Source organism: Bos indicus, chromosome 2 (assembly GCF_029378745.1).
Source record: "Bos indicus isolate NIAB-ARS_2022 breed Sahiwal x Tharparkar chromosome 2, NIAB-ARS_B.indTharparkar_mat_pri_1.0, whole genome shotgun sequence".
Classification (NCBI taxonomy): domain Eukaryota; kingdom Metazoa; phylum Chordata; class Mammalia; order Artiodactyla; family Bovidae; genus Bos; species Bos indicus.
The window spans coordinates 71,149,818-71,165,918 of record NC_091761.1 but is presented as its reverse complement, the minus strand read 5'-3'; the positions used below and the strand labels follow the sequence as shown (position 1 = coordinate 71,165,918).

General features: G+C 43.1%; 1 protein-coding gene across 2 annotated transcripts in view; it reads left to right on the top strand.

Moving 5' to 3' along the window:
* Positions 1–4,765: 4,765 nt before the first annotated feature.
* The window catches only part of C2H2orf76 (chromosome 2 C2orf76 homolog), a 154,089-nt gene continuing 142,753 nt past the window's right edge, over positions 4,766–16,101 (top strand). The window contains exon 1 of one of the 2 annotated variants that reach the window (XM_070768857.1): positions 4,766–4,898. The gene's annotated coding sequence lies outside the window, so the exon portion shown is untranslated. The remainder of the gene's footprint in view (positions 4,899–16,101) is intronic. The other variant, XM_070768892.1, reaches the window with a different exon arrangement.

Below are 16,101 nucleotides of genomic sequence, written 5' to 3'. Positions count from 1 at the left end.
TTGGACACGACTGAGCGACTTCACTTTCACTTTTCACTTTCATGCATTGGAGAAGGAAATGGCAACCCACTCCAGTGTTCTTGCCTGGAGAATCCCAGGGATGGAGGAGCCTGGTGGGCTGCTGTCTATGGGGTCGCACAGAGTTGGACACTACTGAAGCGACTTAGCAGCAGCAGTGACTGGAGAAGGCAATGGCACCCCACTCCAGTACTCTTGCCTGGAAAATCCCATGGACTGAGGAGCGTGGTGGGCTGCAGTCCATGGGGTCACAAAGAGTTGGACACAACTGAGCAACTTCACAGCAGCAGCAGCAGCAGCAGTGACTGGAAAATCCCATGGATGGAGGAGCCTGGTGGGCTGCAGTCCGTGGGGTCGCTAAGAGTCGGACACACCTGAGCGACTTCACTTTCCCTTTTCACTTTCATGCATTGGAGAAGGAAATGGCAACCCACTCCAGTATTCTTGCCTGGAGAATCCCGGGGATGGGAGCCCGTTGGGCTGCCGTATATGGGGTCGCACAGAGTCGGACACGACTGAAGCGACTTCGCAGCAGCAGCAGCAGCAGCAGCAGCAGTGACTGGAAAATCTCATGGATGGAGGAGCCTGGTGGACTGCAGTCCATGGGGTCGCTAAGAGTCGGACATGACTGAGCGACTTCACTTTCACTTTTCACTTTTCTGCATTGGAGAAGGAAATGGCAACCCACTCCAGTGTTCTTGCCTGGAGAACCCTAGGGACGGGGGAGCCTGGTGGGCTGCCGTCTATGGGGTCGCACAGAGTTGGACACGACTGAAGTGACTTAGCAGCAGCACCAGCAATGACTATATAACATCCAGCTGAAGACTAGCAGGGGGGTACTCTTTCTGCCCCCTTCTGATGCCTATGTCAGAAGCTTTCTCTATCTCCTTTATACTTTAATAAAACTTTATTACACAAAAGCTCTGAGCGATCAAGCCTTGTCTCTGGCCCCGGATTAAATTCTTCTCCTCTGGGGGCCAAGAATCCCGGCGTCTTTGCGTGATTCAACAACAACCTTTCATCCCCTTGCTCTGGGTCTCTCAGGCGGGTCATCAGCTTGGGCTGCGTGTGGCCTCAGCCCTTCTCCTGGCATAAGGTAACCCATCCACAGCAGGAGGGAAGCAGGCCAATGTCTATTTTCCATAGCAGAGCATCACAGCTTCTGGATCCAGTCTGAGTGGGCTGCCCAGTTCCTTTCTTGAGAGCAAGGTTTGCTGTGGGAGTTAAAACACCTGGAGGAAAAGACCCCCAAGGAGGAAGCTGGGGGCTCCCTAGAGGGGTGGTCACTTTCCATCCTATTTTTTGGCTATTCAAGATGTATTATATGTGAACATATATTTTTTGGCTGGCAGGATCTTAGTTCCCTGACCAGGGATTGAACTTGGCCCCTCGACAGTGAAAGAGACAAATCCTAACCACTGGACAGCCAGGGAATTCCCAAGATGTATCATATTTAAAATCTATGATTATTATTTTGTTTCCAGATATTTTATAGCTGGTATGAATGCAGATTACTTTCTTATACGTAATAATACAATTGAATAGAGAGGGTCATGAGCATAATGTTCTTCCTTATTTCTTTGTATTTTGAGAGAAATTGTGAAATGAGAGAAAAACACAGTTTGAGCCCCTTCCTGGCAAGCTCCAAGGCATGACAGCTGTGTCCCAGTGCTTCAGACAGTTATCGCTTTCTTGGAGTCACCTCTGGCTCTCAGTTTCCAAATTGAGACAAGTCCAGAGTTTTCCACTTTTATCTTCTGCTTCAGTTATTTGTGATTATGATCAAGACTGCATTGTAGTTAATCACGGAGGATTTTATTCCAATCAGAGTTGCAGTACTATGTATCTTAATAGGCTGACGATCCAGCAAAGAATGTGATGGTGGAAATGGGCATCTCTTTTCTAGGGAGAGAATAGGTTTTACTTTTCAGTGGCCTAAAAGACTGATGTTTATATCTTTCCTTTTCTCTTTTCTTTTCGCTTCTCTTCTTTTCACAGCTATTTGTAAGCCCTCCCCAGACAGCCATTTTGCTTTTTTGGATTTCTTTTCCATGGGGATGGTCTTGATCCCTGTCTCCTGTACAATGTCATTAACCTCAGTCCATAGTTCATCAGGCACTCTATCTATCAGATCTAGCCCCTTAAATCTATTTCTCACTTCCACTGTATAGTCATAAGGGATTTGATTTAGGTCATACCTGAATGGTCTAGTGGTTTTCCCCACTTTCTTCAAGTTAAGTCTGAATTTGGTAATAAGGAATTCATGATCTGAGCCACAGTCAGCTCCTGGTCTTGTTTTTGTTGACTGTATAGAGCTTCTCCATCTTTGGCTGCAAAGAATACAATCAATCTGATTTCGGGGTTGACCATCTGGTGATGTCCATGTGTAGAGTTTTCTCTTGTGTTGTTGGAAGAGGGTGTTTGCTTTGACCAGTGCATTTTCTTGGCAAAACTCTATTAGTCTTTGCCCTGCTTCATTCCATATTCCAAGGCCAAATTTTCCTGTAACTTTGACATTGTACAGGAGACAGGGATCAAGACCATCCCCATGGAAAAGAAATGCAAAAAAGCAAAATGGCTGACTGGGGAGGCCTTACAAATAGCTGTGAAAAGAAGAGAAGTGAAAAGCAGAGGAGAAAAGGAAAGATATAAGCATCTGAATGCAGAATTCCAAAGAATAGCAAGAAGAGATAAGAAAGCCTTCCTTGGAGATCAATGCAAAGAAACAGAGGAAAACAACAGAATGGGAAAGACTAGAGATCTCTTCAAGAAAATGAGAGATACCAAGGGGATATTTCTTGCAAAGATGGGCTCAATAAAGGACAGAAATGGTATGAACCTAACAGAAGCAGAAGATATTAAGAAGAGGTGGCAAGAATACACAGAAGAACTGTACAAAAAAGATCTTCACGACCCAGATAATCATGATGGTGTGATCACTCATCTAGAGCCAGACATCCTGGAATGTGAAGTCAAGTGGGCCTTAGAAAACATCACTACGAACAAAGCTAGTGGAGGTGATGGAATTCCAGTGGAGCTATTTCAAATCCTGAAAGATGATGCTGTGAAAGTGGTGCACTCAATGTGCCAGCAGATTTGGAAAACTCAGCAGTGGCCACAGGACTGGAAAAGGTCAGTTTTCATTCCAATCCCAAAGAAAGGCAATGCCAAAGAATGCTCAAACTACCACATAATTGCACTCATCTCACATGCTAGTAAAGTAATGCTCAAAATTCTCCAAGTCAGGCTTCAGCAATATGTGAACCGTGAACTTCCAGATGTTCAAGCTGGTTTTAGAAAAGGCAGAGGAACCAGAGATCAAATTGCCAACATCCACTGGATCACGGAAAAAGCAAGAGAGTTCCAGAAAAACATCTATTTCTACTTTATTGACTATGCCAAAGCCTTTGACTGTGTGGATCACAATAAACTGTGGAAAATTCTGAAACAGATGGGAATACCAGACCACCTGACCTACCTCTTGAGAAATTTGAATGCAGGTCAGGAAGCAACAGTTAGAACTGGACATGGAACAACAGACTGGTTCCAAATAGGAAAAGGAGTACGTCAAGGCTGTATATTGTCACCCTGCTTATTTAACTTATACGCAGAGTACATCATGAGAAACGCTGGGCTGGAAGAAACACAAGCTGGAATCAAGATTGCCAGGAGAAATCTCAATAACCTCAGATATGCAGATGCCACCACCCTTATGGCAGAAAGTGAAGAGGAACTAAAAAGCCTCTTGATGAAAGTGAAAGTGGAGAGTGAAAAAGTGGGCTTAAAGCTCAACGTTCAGAAAACGAAGATCATGGCATCCGGTCCCACCACTTCACGGCAAATAGATGGGGAAACAGTGGAAACAGTGGCAGACTTTATTTTTCTGGACTCCAAAATCACTACAGATGGTGACTGCAGCCATGAAATTAAAAGACGCTTACTCCTTGGAAGGAAGGTTATGTCCAACCTAGATAGCATATTCAAAAGCAGCGACGTTACTTTGCCAACAAAGGTCCGTCTAGTCATGGCTATGGTTTTTCCTGTGGTCATGTATGGATGTGAGAGTTGGACTGTGAAGAAGGCTGAGCGCCGAAGAATTGATCTTTTGAATTGTGGTGTTGGAGAAGACTCTTGAGAGTCCCTTGGATTACAAGGAGATCCAACCAGTCCATTCTGAAGGAGATCAGTCCTGGGAGTTCTTTGGAATGAATGATGCTAAAGCTGAAACTCCAGTACTTTGGCCACCTCATGCGAAGAGTTGACTCATTGGAAAAGACTCTGATGCTGGGAGGGATTGGGGGCAGGAGGAGAAGGGGACGACAGAGGATGAGATGGCTGGATGGCATCACTGACTCGATGGACTTGAGTCTGAGTGAACTCCGGGAGTTTGTGATGGACAGGGAGGCCTGGCGTGCTGTGATTCATGGGGTCGCAAAGAGTCGGACACGATTGAGCGACTGAACTGAACTGAAAAGACTGATGACTCTCTTGTTCTTCAGGCGGTGGCTCCAAAGAATGAGGCATGTTCCAGGCAAGTAAGCAGGCATGGCCGGAGCAAGGCATCACCAGCTTCATCAGCAGAGAGGCTGAGGCACTAGTACATTGAACGGCTTTGCATCCCGGCCAGGAGGGGGCGCAGGCGCATGTCCTCCGCCTATTGACCCCGAGCGTCCTGTTCGGCCCTCAGTGGCCGGCAGGTGGCGCCAGAACCTTCTTGGTCTCTGCACGGGCGCATGCGCACCTCTCCGGCGTCCTTGGCAACGGAGCGGCTTTTTCCCTCAGGAAGACCGAGGGCCAGCCATGGTGGCTCTGGGGCAGTGCCTGGGGTGGTGGCGTCCGAGGCGGCAAAGCGCTTCCGGCTACGCCGCGCGTCTGAGGAGGTGATCATGTGAAGGGGCTGGTTGTGCAGCGGGAGCCGGTGCGAGAGCTGGGACGGAGGTCTTGCTGCCGAGATGTCTGTCATGGGCAGGGTGGTTTGTGCGGGATGGCAACCCACTCCAGTATTCTTGCCTGGAGAATCCCTGGGACGAGGGAGCCTGGTGGGCCGCCGTCTATGGGGTCGCACAGAGTCGGACACGACCGAAGCGACTTAGCAGCAGCAGCACAGATGTGTCGTCGCGGAGGGAGATGTGGTGCTGGGGATCCCGCAGCCTCGGGAGAGGGATGAGCGGGACTAGGGACCGGCCTGGGGAGACGCAGGATCCCTGGGCAGAAGGGAGAGTTTACAGTTATCCCCGTTCTTCCGTTACTGTTTGTTCACTTGCCCTCAAAATGTTATAAAAATATCTGTTTTCCTTAGTCACTGAGAGTGTTTGCCTCCTCTTGTCCATAGGGCACTGAACTATTCAGTCACTGGTGCAAAGATGTTTACTAAATTCCTGGTATGTGCGGACAATACGGATAGAATGGAATAGTAGTTGAAAAAATACTGAAAAAGTAAAGAGGAAGTGTGTTACATTATTTTAATATTTTAAGTATGCAAAACCCAGAATTTTCTATAACTTTAATTTCCTGACTTTAAAGGAATGCAAATTATCTAAAATATACTTAATATACTTCTTAACCTCATTTCCAGATTAAGATGCTTGGGAAAGGAGCTTATTGAAAAATAAGATTATAGACATTCTAATTTACCATTCAAATAGAGATATACAAAATTAATCTAAATGCCTTCAGATATTGAAGTTATTAGGAGAAAGTTTATAATTTACAAAAGTATTTAAAAAAATACTAGCCATGCTTGACAGTTTCTTTTAACACAGTGACCATCTTAGATATGTATAAATATTAGATCACTGAAACATCTTTTGCAGGATTACAATGCAACTAGACATGTTAAAATAATAATATCCAGGTCACTACCAAGTTTTTATAAGAATATAGTGAAAATACTGCAAATCACTTTTAGAAGATCCAAAGACAGTTGTGATTAAAAAAAAAATACTAGCCTTGCCTATTAAGACAATTTAAGATGAAATATAGTAAAACTCAAAACTTTAGCATATTTAAGAGCCGAGACAATGGCTGCTTTTTGTAAATTAGACATTTTGTTGCAAATTAGAAACTTTTGTAAATTATAAACTTTCTCCTAATAACTTAAATATCTGAAAGCATTTAGGTTAATTTTGTATATCTCTATTCAAATGGAAAATTAGAATGTCTATAATTTTATTTTTTAATAAGCTCCTTTCCCAAAAGAATTGATATTTTTATATGTAGTTCTTCATTCCCCATTTCTTTCCTTTTCCTTTTTTTATTTTTTATATCAGAAAATGTATGTCTGTGTCTTGTTAAACCTTTTCATTCTTCTAACGTATTTCAGGAGGTACATTCTCTTCCTGTAAACAAGGAGAGAGCCCTTCTAATAAGCATGCATTATATATATGATCAGGAATTTTCCAAGGAGCACTTAACAGTTTCCACTTGGCTTACAGTATCATCTTGTCTTGAATCCTGCACAAATATTTGTACAATAATGTCCTTTTACCAATGTGCTTCTGATTTCACCATGGTATATTTCCTAATATGACTTTATTTTATCTTATTTTTTCATGTCATTTTATTTTTTTTTATTGGAGTATAGTTGTCGTACACTGCTGTGTCAGTTTCTGCTGCAACCCACTCCAGTATTCTTGCCTGGAGAATCCCAGGGACAGAGGAGCCTGGTGGGCTGCCATCTATGGGGTCGCACAGAGTCGGGCACGACTGAAGCAACTTAGCAGCAGCATCGCCCTATATACTCCTGTTTTTGAATTTCCTTCCCATCTAGGTTACTACAGGGCACCAAGTAGAGTTCCCTGTGCTATGCACTAGGTTCTTCTTCTTAGTTACCTATTTTATACATAGTAGCATATATCTAGGGCTTCCTGGGTGGTACTAGTGGTAAAGAATTGCCTGCAGTGCAGACACAAGAGATGTGGGTTCGATACCTGGGTCGGGAAGGTCCCCTGGAGGAGGGCATGGCAACCCACTCCAGTATTCTTGCCTGGAGAATCCCATGGACAGAGGAGCCTGATGGGCTACAGTCCATAGGGTTGCAGAGAATCAGACATTACTGAAGCAACTTCGCATGCATGCGGTGTATATATGTCAATCCCAATCTCACAATTCATCCCACCCCATTTACCCCCTTAGTGTCCATATATTTCTTCTCTACATCTGTGTCTCTATTTCTACTTTGCAAATAAGATCATCTATACCATTTATCTAGATTTCAAATAATGATTTTATTTAAAATATTAATCTAATAATACAGTATTTTTTACTTTGTTTTGTATCATATACTAATATATGCTTTAAGAGGATACATATTAATATTTACTAAATGTAGTTAATTTGCATGAGATGGTGGCTGATTGCATTTCATCTTGATGCCCATTGGGCATTCTTATTAGTGTTTAAAGTACTTTTTAGAACAGATACGAAAATATCTCCCATCAGGAAGCTTCCATTAGCCTCTTATCCTTATCTGTCAGAGGACAGACAGAATGAAAATCACAGTCACAGAAAACTAATCAACCTGATCACATGGATCACAGCCATGTCTAACTCAATGAAACTATGAGCCATGACATGTAGGCCCACTCAAGACGGACAGGTCATGGTGGGGAGGTCTGACAGAATGTGGTCCACTGGAGAAAGGAATGGCAAACCACTTCAGTATTCTTGCCTTGAGAACCCCATGAACAGTATGAAAAGGCAAAAAGATAGGACACTGAAAGATGAATGCCCCAGGTCAATAGGTGCCCAATATGCTACTGGAGATCAGTGGAGAAATAACTCCAGAAAGAATGAAGGGATGGAGCCAAAGCAAAAACAACGCCCAGTTGTGGATAGGACTGGTGATGGAAGCAAGGTCCGATGCTGTAAAGAGCAGTATTGCATAGGAACCTGGAATGTTAGGTCCATGAATCAAGGCAAATTGGAAGTGGTCAAACAGGATATGGCAAGAGTGAACATTGACATTCTAGGAATCAGTGAACTAAAATGGACTGGAATGGGTGAATTTAACTCAGATGACCATTATATCTACTACTGTGGTCAAGAATCCCTCAGAAGAAATGGAGTAGCCATCATGGTCAACAAAAGAGTCCATAATGCAGTACAATTTCAAAAACGACACAATGATCTTTGTTTGTTTCCAAGGCAAACCATTCAATATCACAGTAATCCAAGTCTATGGCCTGACCAGTAATGCTGAAAAAATTGAAGTTGAATGGTTCTATGAAAACCTACAAGACCTTCCAGAACTAACACCCCCAAAAGATGTCCTTTTCATTATAGGGGACTGGAATGCAAAAGTAGGAAGTCAGAAACACCTGGAGCAACACGCAAATTTGGCCTTGGAGTACAGAATGAAGCAGGGCAAAGGCTAATAGAGTGCTGCCAACAGAACACACTGGTCATAGCAAACACCCTCTTCCAACAACACAAGAGACTCTACACGTGGACATCACCAGATAGTCAACACTGAAATCAGATTGATTATATTCTTTGCAGCCAAAGATGGAGAAGCTCTATACAGTCAGCAAAAACAAGACCGGGAGCTGACTGTGGCTCAGATCATGAACTCCTTATTGCCTAATTCAGACTTAACTTGAAGAAAGTGGGGGAAACCACTAGACCATTCAGGTATGACCTAAATCAAATCCCTTATGACTATACAGTGGAAGTAAGAAATAGATTTAAGGGCCTAGATCTGATAGACAGAGTGTCTGATGAACTATGGATGGAGGTTTTTGACATTATACAGGAGACAGGGATCAAGACCATCCCCAAGAAAAAGAAATGCAAAAAAGCAAAATGGCTCTCTGAGGAGGCCTTACAAATGGCTGTGAAAAGAAGAGAAGTGAAAAGCAAAGGGGAAAAGGAAAGATACCCATTTGAATGCAGAGTTCCAAAGAATAGCAAGGAGAGATAAGAAAGCCTTCCTCAGCGATCAATGCAAAGAAATAGAGGAAAACGATAGAATGGGAAAGACTAGAGATCTCTTCAAGAAAATTAGTGATACCAAAGGAACATTTCATGCAAAGATGGGCTCAATAAAGGACAGAAATTGTATGGACCTAACAGAAGCAGAAGATATTAAGAAGAGGTGGCAAGAATACACAGAAGAACTGTATAAAAAAGATCTTCACGACCCAGATAATCACAATGGTGTGATCACTCACACTCACCTAGAGCTGGATATCCTGAATGTGAAGTCAGTGGGCCTTAGAAAGCATCACTACGAACAAAGCTAGTGGAAGTGATGGAATTCCAGTTGAGCTATTTCAAATCCTAAAAGATGATGCTGTGAAAATGCTGCACTCAATATGTCAACAAATTTGGAAAACTCAGCAGTGGCCACAGGACTGGAAAAGGTCAGTTTTCATTCCAATCCCAAAGAAAGGCAATGCCAAAGAATGCTCAAACTACCACATAATTGCACTCATTAAAGTAATGCTCACAATTCTCCAAGCCAGACTTCAGCAGTTCGTGAACTGTGAACTTCCTGATGTTCAAGCTGGTTTTAGAAAAGGCAGAGGAACCAGAGATCAAATTGCCAACATCTGCTGGATCATCGAAAAAGCAAGAGAGTTCCAGAAAAACATCTATTTCTGCTTTCTTGACTATGCCAAAGCCTTTGACTGTGTGGATCACAATAAACTGTGGAAAATTCTGAAGGAGATGGGAATACCAGACCACCTGACCTGCCTCTTGAGAAACCTGTATGCAGATCAGGAAGCAACAGTTAGAACTGGACATGGAACAACAGACTGGTTCCAAATAGGAAAAGGAGTACGTCAAGGCTGTATATTGTCACCCTGCTTATTTAACTTATATGCAGAGTTCATCATGAGAAACGCTGTACTGGAGGAAGCACAACTGGAATCAAGATTGCTGGGAGAAATCTCAATAACCTCAGATATGCAGATGACGCCACCCTTATGACAGAAAGTTAAGAAGAACTAAAGAGTCTCTTGATGAAAGTGAAAGAAGAGAGTGAAAAAGTTGGCTTAAAGCTCAACTTTCAGAAAACTAAGATCATGGCATCTGGTCCCATCACTTCATGGCAAATAGATGGGAAACAGTGGAAACAGTGGCTGACTTTATTTTGAGGGGCTCCAAAATTGCTGCAGATGGTGATTGCAGCCATGAAATTAAAAGATGCTTACTCCTTTGAAGGAAAATTATGGCCAACCTAGACAGCATATTAAAAAGCAGAGACATTACTTTGTCAACAAAGGTCCATCTAGTCAAGGCTGTGGTTTTTCCAGTAGTCATGTATGGATGTGAGAGTTGGACTATAACGAAAGCTGAGCACTGAAGAATTGATGCTTTTGAACTATGGTATTGGATAAGAGTCTTGAGAGTCCCTTGGACTGCAAGGAGATCCAACCAGTCCATCCTAAAGGAGATCAGTCCTGGGTGTTCATTGGAAGGACTGATGTTGAAGCTGAAACTCAATACTTTGGCCACCTGATGCGAAGAGCTGACTCATTTGAAAAAACCCTATGCTGGGAAAGATTGAAGGCAGGAGGGGAAGGGGACAATAGAGGATGAGATGGTTGGATGGCATCACTGACTCAATAGATTTGGGTTTAGGTTGACTCTAGGAGTTGGTGATGGAGAGGGAGGCCTGTCCTGCTGTGGTTCATGGAGTCACAAAGAGTCGGACATGACCTAGTGACTGAACTGAACTGATATTCGTCAGGTATATTTGTCTAGTCAAATACCAACAGGCAAATTTGGCCTTGGAGTACAAAATGAAGCAGGGCAAAGGCTAACAGAGTTTTGCCAAGAGAATGCACTGGCCATAGCAAACACCTTCTTCCAACAACACAAGAGAAGATTTTACGCATGGACATCACCAGTTGGTCAATCCCGAAATCAGATTGATTGTATTCTTTGCAGCCAAAGATGGAAAAGCTCTATACAGTCAGCAAAAATAAGAATGGGAGCTGACTGTGGCTCAGATCATTAATTCTTTATTGCAAAATTCAGACTTAAATTGAGGAAACTAGGGAAAACCTCTAAACCATTCAGGTATGACCTAAATCAAATCCCTTATGATTATACAGTGGAAGTGACAAATAGATTCAAGGGATTAGATCTTATAGACAGAGTGCTTGAAGAACCAGGGCGGAGGTTTGTGACATTGTACAGGAGGCAGTGATCAAGACCATCCCCAAGAAAAAGAAATGCAAAAAGGTAAAATGGATGTCTGAAGAGGCCTTACAAATAACTGAGAAAAGTAGAGAAGCTAGAGGCAAAGGAGAAAAGGAAAGATATACCCATCTGAATGCAGAGCTCCAAAGAATAGCAAGGAAAGATAAGAAAGCCTTCCTCAGCGATCAATGCAAAGAAATAGAGGAAAACAATAGAATGGGAAAGACTAGAGATCGCTTCAAGAAAATTAGTGATACCAAAGGAACATTTCATGCAAAAATAAGCTCAATAAAGGACAGAAATAGTATGGACCTAACAGAAGCATAAGAGATGGCAAAAATACACAGAAGAACTATACAAAAAAGATCTTTATGACCCAGATAACCATGATGGTGTGAATAGTCACCCAGAGCCAGACATCCTGGAATGCGAAGTCAAGTGGACCTTAGAAAGCATCTTCGTACTCTCTTAATGGTATTTCCCATTGTGGTTTTAAATGAAATTCTAGGTAATGAACAGTTTTCCTTCGTCTCAAATGAACACTTGCTGGTGGGCCCTATAGTTTGATACTTTCCTCTCACATAATAAAGTGTACTTAGATGAAGTGAAATAAGCCTTACAGAAAGGATACACAGGTATGATTTCACTCACATAAGTCGTAGAACAGGCAAAACTAATTTATGGTAGAAAAAAAATGAGAGTGATGTTTGCCTCTGGGAGCATGATGACAGACAGTGACCGGAGAGGAACGTGAAGGAACTTTCTGGATCAATGATAGTGTTCTATATTTTTGTTGCAGGAAGGGGGACCCCTTCCTGGGCCCTAGACTGAGCTCTTGTCTAACACTCAGAAATGGATTGTCTAACAAGAAACACAGTGCTGACAAAGCAAGAGACTATTGTGAAGGGGCACCCCAGTGGAGAGCAGGAGGGTAAATGAACCCAGGAGACATGTCTACCATGTGGCTTGCAGTCTCTGGTTTTAGGTGATGTACTGTCCAGATTCTCTCTGATCAATCATTCTGGCTCAAGGTCCTTCCTGTGGTATACACATTGCTTAGCCAAGATGGATTCCAGCAAGGAGGATTGTGGGAGATTGGTAGGGCTTTTGGCATCTCTGGTTGACCTTTCCCGAACTCCTGTGGTTGGTGGTGGCTTGTTAGTTCCATGTTCCTTACCAGGACCTCCTGATGTAAAAGTAACTGGTGCAGATGATTACTATGGTGCCTGGCCCAGGGTGAGTGGTTTCAGTCAGTGTTTCCCCTAAGATAGGGATCTGGGTTGTACAGGTACATGTACTTGTTGAAACTTACAGTTGGTATATTTAAGATTTTGCATTTTATTATAAATAAATTTTATTCCAAAGAAATAATAAAACTGTAAGCAAATGTTGAACTGTACTTAATAATATTCCATAACATCTTACAGAAACACCAGAATGAACTTTTTGGCCAATCCAATATATACTCTGAAATATTCAGTGAGAAGCATATGAATGCCTGCAACTTACTTTGAACGGCATCCAAAAATCATTCAGGTTGATGGATAGAGTAGTGGAAGGAGAGCTAGCTCTGTGATAAAATGTCTAGAGTAAAATGCTGTGGTAAAAATCTAGGTAGGGAGTACTCGAGAGCTCACTGTAAAAAATAGTATTTTCACCTTATGTTTTCAGTTTCATTAAAAATGGGCAGAAATAAGTTGAAAGTCCTTGAAAAGTCCTTTAAAGTTCGGCGAGGCTAAAAGAAGGCTAGCTTCTCTTGCTCTGCTGTGCTGTGCTTAGTCGCATAGGACTGCAACCCCATGGACTGTAACTCGCCAGGCTCCTTGATCCAGGGGATTCTCCAGGCAAGAATACTGGAGTGGGTTGCCATGCCCTCCTCCAGGGGACCTTCCCAACCCAGGAATTGAACCCAAGTCTCCTGCGTTGCAGGCGATTCTTTACTGTCTGAGTCACTAGGGAAGCCCAAGAATACTAGAGTGGGTAGCCTATCCCTTCTCCAGAGGATCTTCCCGACCCAGGAATCAAACTGGGGTCTCCTGTATTGCAGGCGGATTCTTTACCAGCTGAGCCACCAGAGACGCCCCTCTTGCTCTGCAGCCACCTGTTTCTGCAGATCCTTTCTCAATCTGTGTCTTCCTGTCCTGCGGCTGCCCATGCAGGAGAGCGGCTTCCTCCCTCCTAGCCAGGAGCTCGTGTTCCCGAGCAGGCTTCTGTGTCTTGACTGGTTGGCCTGGTGTAGGAGGACTGAGTCCTCACCTACTGCCTGCGGTGACTCCAGGAAAGGCTAGGCACTTAGCCTTCTTCTCCCAGCCTGTGTCATCCAGCCTGCCCAGCCTGCCTGGGGGAGGCATCTCTGCCCCATGCCGCTTTCCTGGGTGCAGTCCAACTCTGCACTCCTGCCATCTCCAGGGGCTTCCTAGCTGACCATTTAATATACATGGCCTTGATTAATGGAAAACATCTGGCCTCGTGCTCCCTGGCAGAATACTTTGGAGAGCAGAGGTGAAACTGAGAAAGAAACGTCTGTTCCAAATAAATGAGCAGAAACTGTGCAAGATGGTGAAAGATGGCTGGGAGGTTGAGAGAGAGAGAGAGGGAGAAAGAATCTGTAGGAGCAGAGGTTACTAAAGAACCTGGAAAAGACAGCCCTCAAACACTCTTACTTTCAAGGGAGTTTCAAACTGCAAGACACCACTTTTTACCTGCCAGATTGTAAAAACAAAAGAAATTTTAAGTGATAATATTCAATGCTGGCAAGGAGGTGATAGTGAAAAGGCACTATTGTACATTAGCAGTAAGAACTTTTCATGGAAATGATTTAAAAATATGTATAAAAGATGATAAATTTTGAATCAATAAATTACATTCTAAGTGAAAATCAAAATGTTTTCAAAGATCTGTATATAAAGATGTTTAACAAATTATCATAATAATAGCAAAAAGTAGATATTGTCTATCAGGGTACTAATTATAGTCCAACAAAGTGATGCAACTATTATGCAGACATTTTTCATGAAATGATTTTAGGAAAAGAGAATCAGGTTACAGAATTTCATATACAATGTGATTCCCATTATATGCTATAAGACTCTCAGAGTTGTTCTCTTTTTCACATTTCTGGCATTTCCCAAGTTTTCTGCAATGCATGCACATTGTTTTTCAAATCAGAAAAGAATTTGTTTAATTTTTTAGTATTTATTTCATTTTTGGCTGTGCTGGGTCTTCACTGCTTTGCATGGGCTCTCTCTGGTTTCTGAGAGCGGGGGCTACTCGCAATTGTGGTGCGCCGGCTTAACGCGGTGGCTTCTCTTGTTGTAGAGCATAGGCTCTGGGAAGCTCGGACTTCAGCAGTTGCAGCATGTGGGCTAAGTAGTTGTGGAGCACGGGCTTAGTTGCTCCGAGCATATGAAATCCTCCTGGACCATGGATTAAACCTGTGCCTCCTGGATTGGCAGGCAGACTCCTGTCCACTATGCCACCAGGGATGTCCAGAAAAAAAAATTTTTTTTAATGCTGCACAGTCTGGGACTGGGATATGAGAGCGATATCTGCAAAAGGATTTGGGATATGTTGTAAAAAAAACTGTATCTTAAAAGACTTGTTTAAAAACTTAATCAATTTGCAAAATCTTTTGTTTATAATATAAAGTCAGTGCCGGTCCCACTTTTGGATCATATTGATGTAAATGTTGAGTTGGTAAGTAGAAGGAACAAAGATTGGTGCTTAAGAGCAGAGCTCTGTCTGTACTGGGCTGGAGCCATGTACTACAAATTTCCTGAGTGTACTTGTAAGCATAGGGTATGAACTGTCCATGATGATAAAGGTTGCTGCTACTGCTGTTTTGCAACATAGATGGCATTAGTTGCGGATTCTCACTAACCACAGGGGAAATGAGTTATTGGAAGGAAAGGAGCAGGGGTAAGGGAACTTCTGATTATGGAGCTCCTACAGTTTGCACTGTGCTGTGTGTTTTGCAAGCATTAGCAATCATCTAATCCTTAGAGTAGCCCTGTGAGATATTGATATAGTGTTGTAACCAGGAAGTGACAGAAACCTATGTTAAGCCAGCTGAAGCAGAATGGGAGTGTAGGGGTTCAGTTATCTGGAAAGGACAGTTTGATGGTGGCCACATGCTATATGGTCATAAATCTCTGGCAGGTTATACTAATATTTTCCCAAAAGAGCAGCAACAGTGTCTCCCATCTCACCAGCCTTTCCTACATTGTGATCATGAGACTTTCCATCAAGAATGGGGTCCATGTTCTTTCTCCTTGAATTTGGGTAGGCTTGTGACTATGGTAGAGGTCATGCCATGTGACTTTCCAGGCTAGGTTATAAAAGGCAGTACGGATTCACTCTGAGTCTCTTGGGACACTCACTCTGGGAACTCAGCCACCATGCTGTGAGGAAGTCCAAGCCATGTGGAGAATTGTGGGTCGGTGTCCTGGCTAACAGCCAGCATTAACCACTAGACATGCGAGTGAGGAAGCTCTGAGGTGACCCCTATCCCCACCATCATCTAGCCTCAACCATATGAGCCATCCTGACTGAACAAGAGCCACTCAGCTGAGCCTAGTTAAGTCCAGAACCGTGAGAATGATAATGAAATCATTGTTAAGTCACTAACCTTGGGGGTGACTTTTATAGCAACAGATATCTTTTTTCTTCTGGTATCCAAATAGAATCTCAGGTAAGAGATTTTACCGAAATCATTCTTTGCTATGCCAAACAGCTTCTTCCGTGCTTCTGGGAAAGATGGCAGCAAGCAGCTCTCTCTTATAAAGTCCCTACAGTTAGAGATTGTGGAGGATGGGAGACCTTTCCAATAAGGCCTGGCCACTTTAAGGTGTTCTATGCCCCTGGCCATGAAGTTGGTTCAAAGACAGTCAAGTGACCCAGACATTTCTTCCCTAGGATTTTCATGCTGGGACC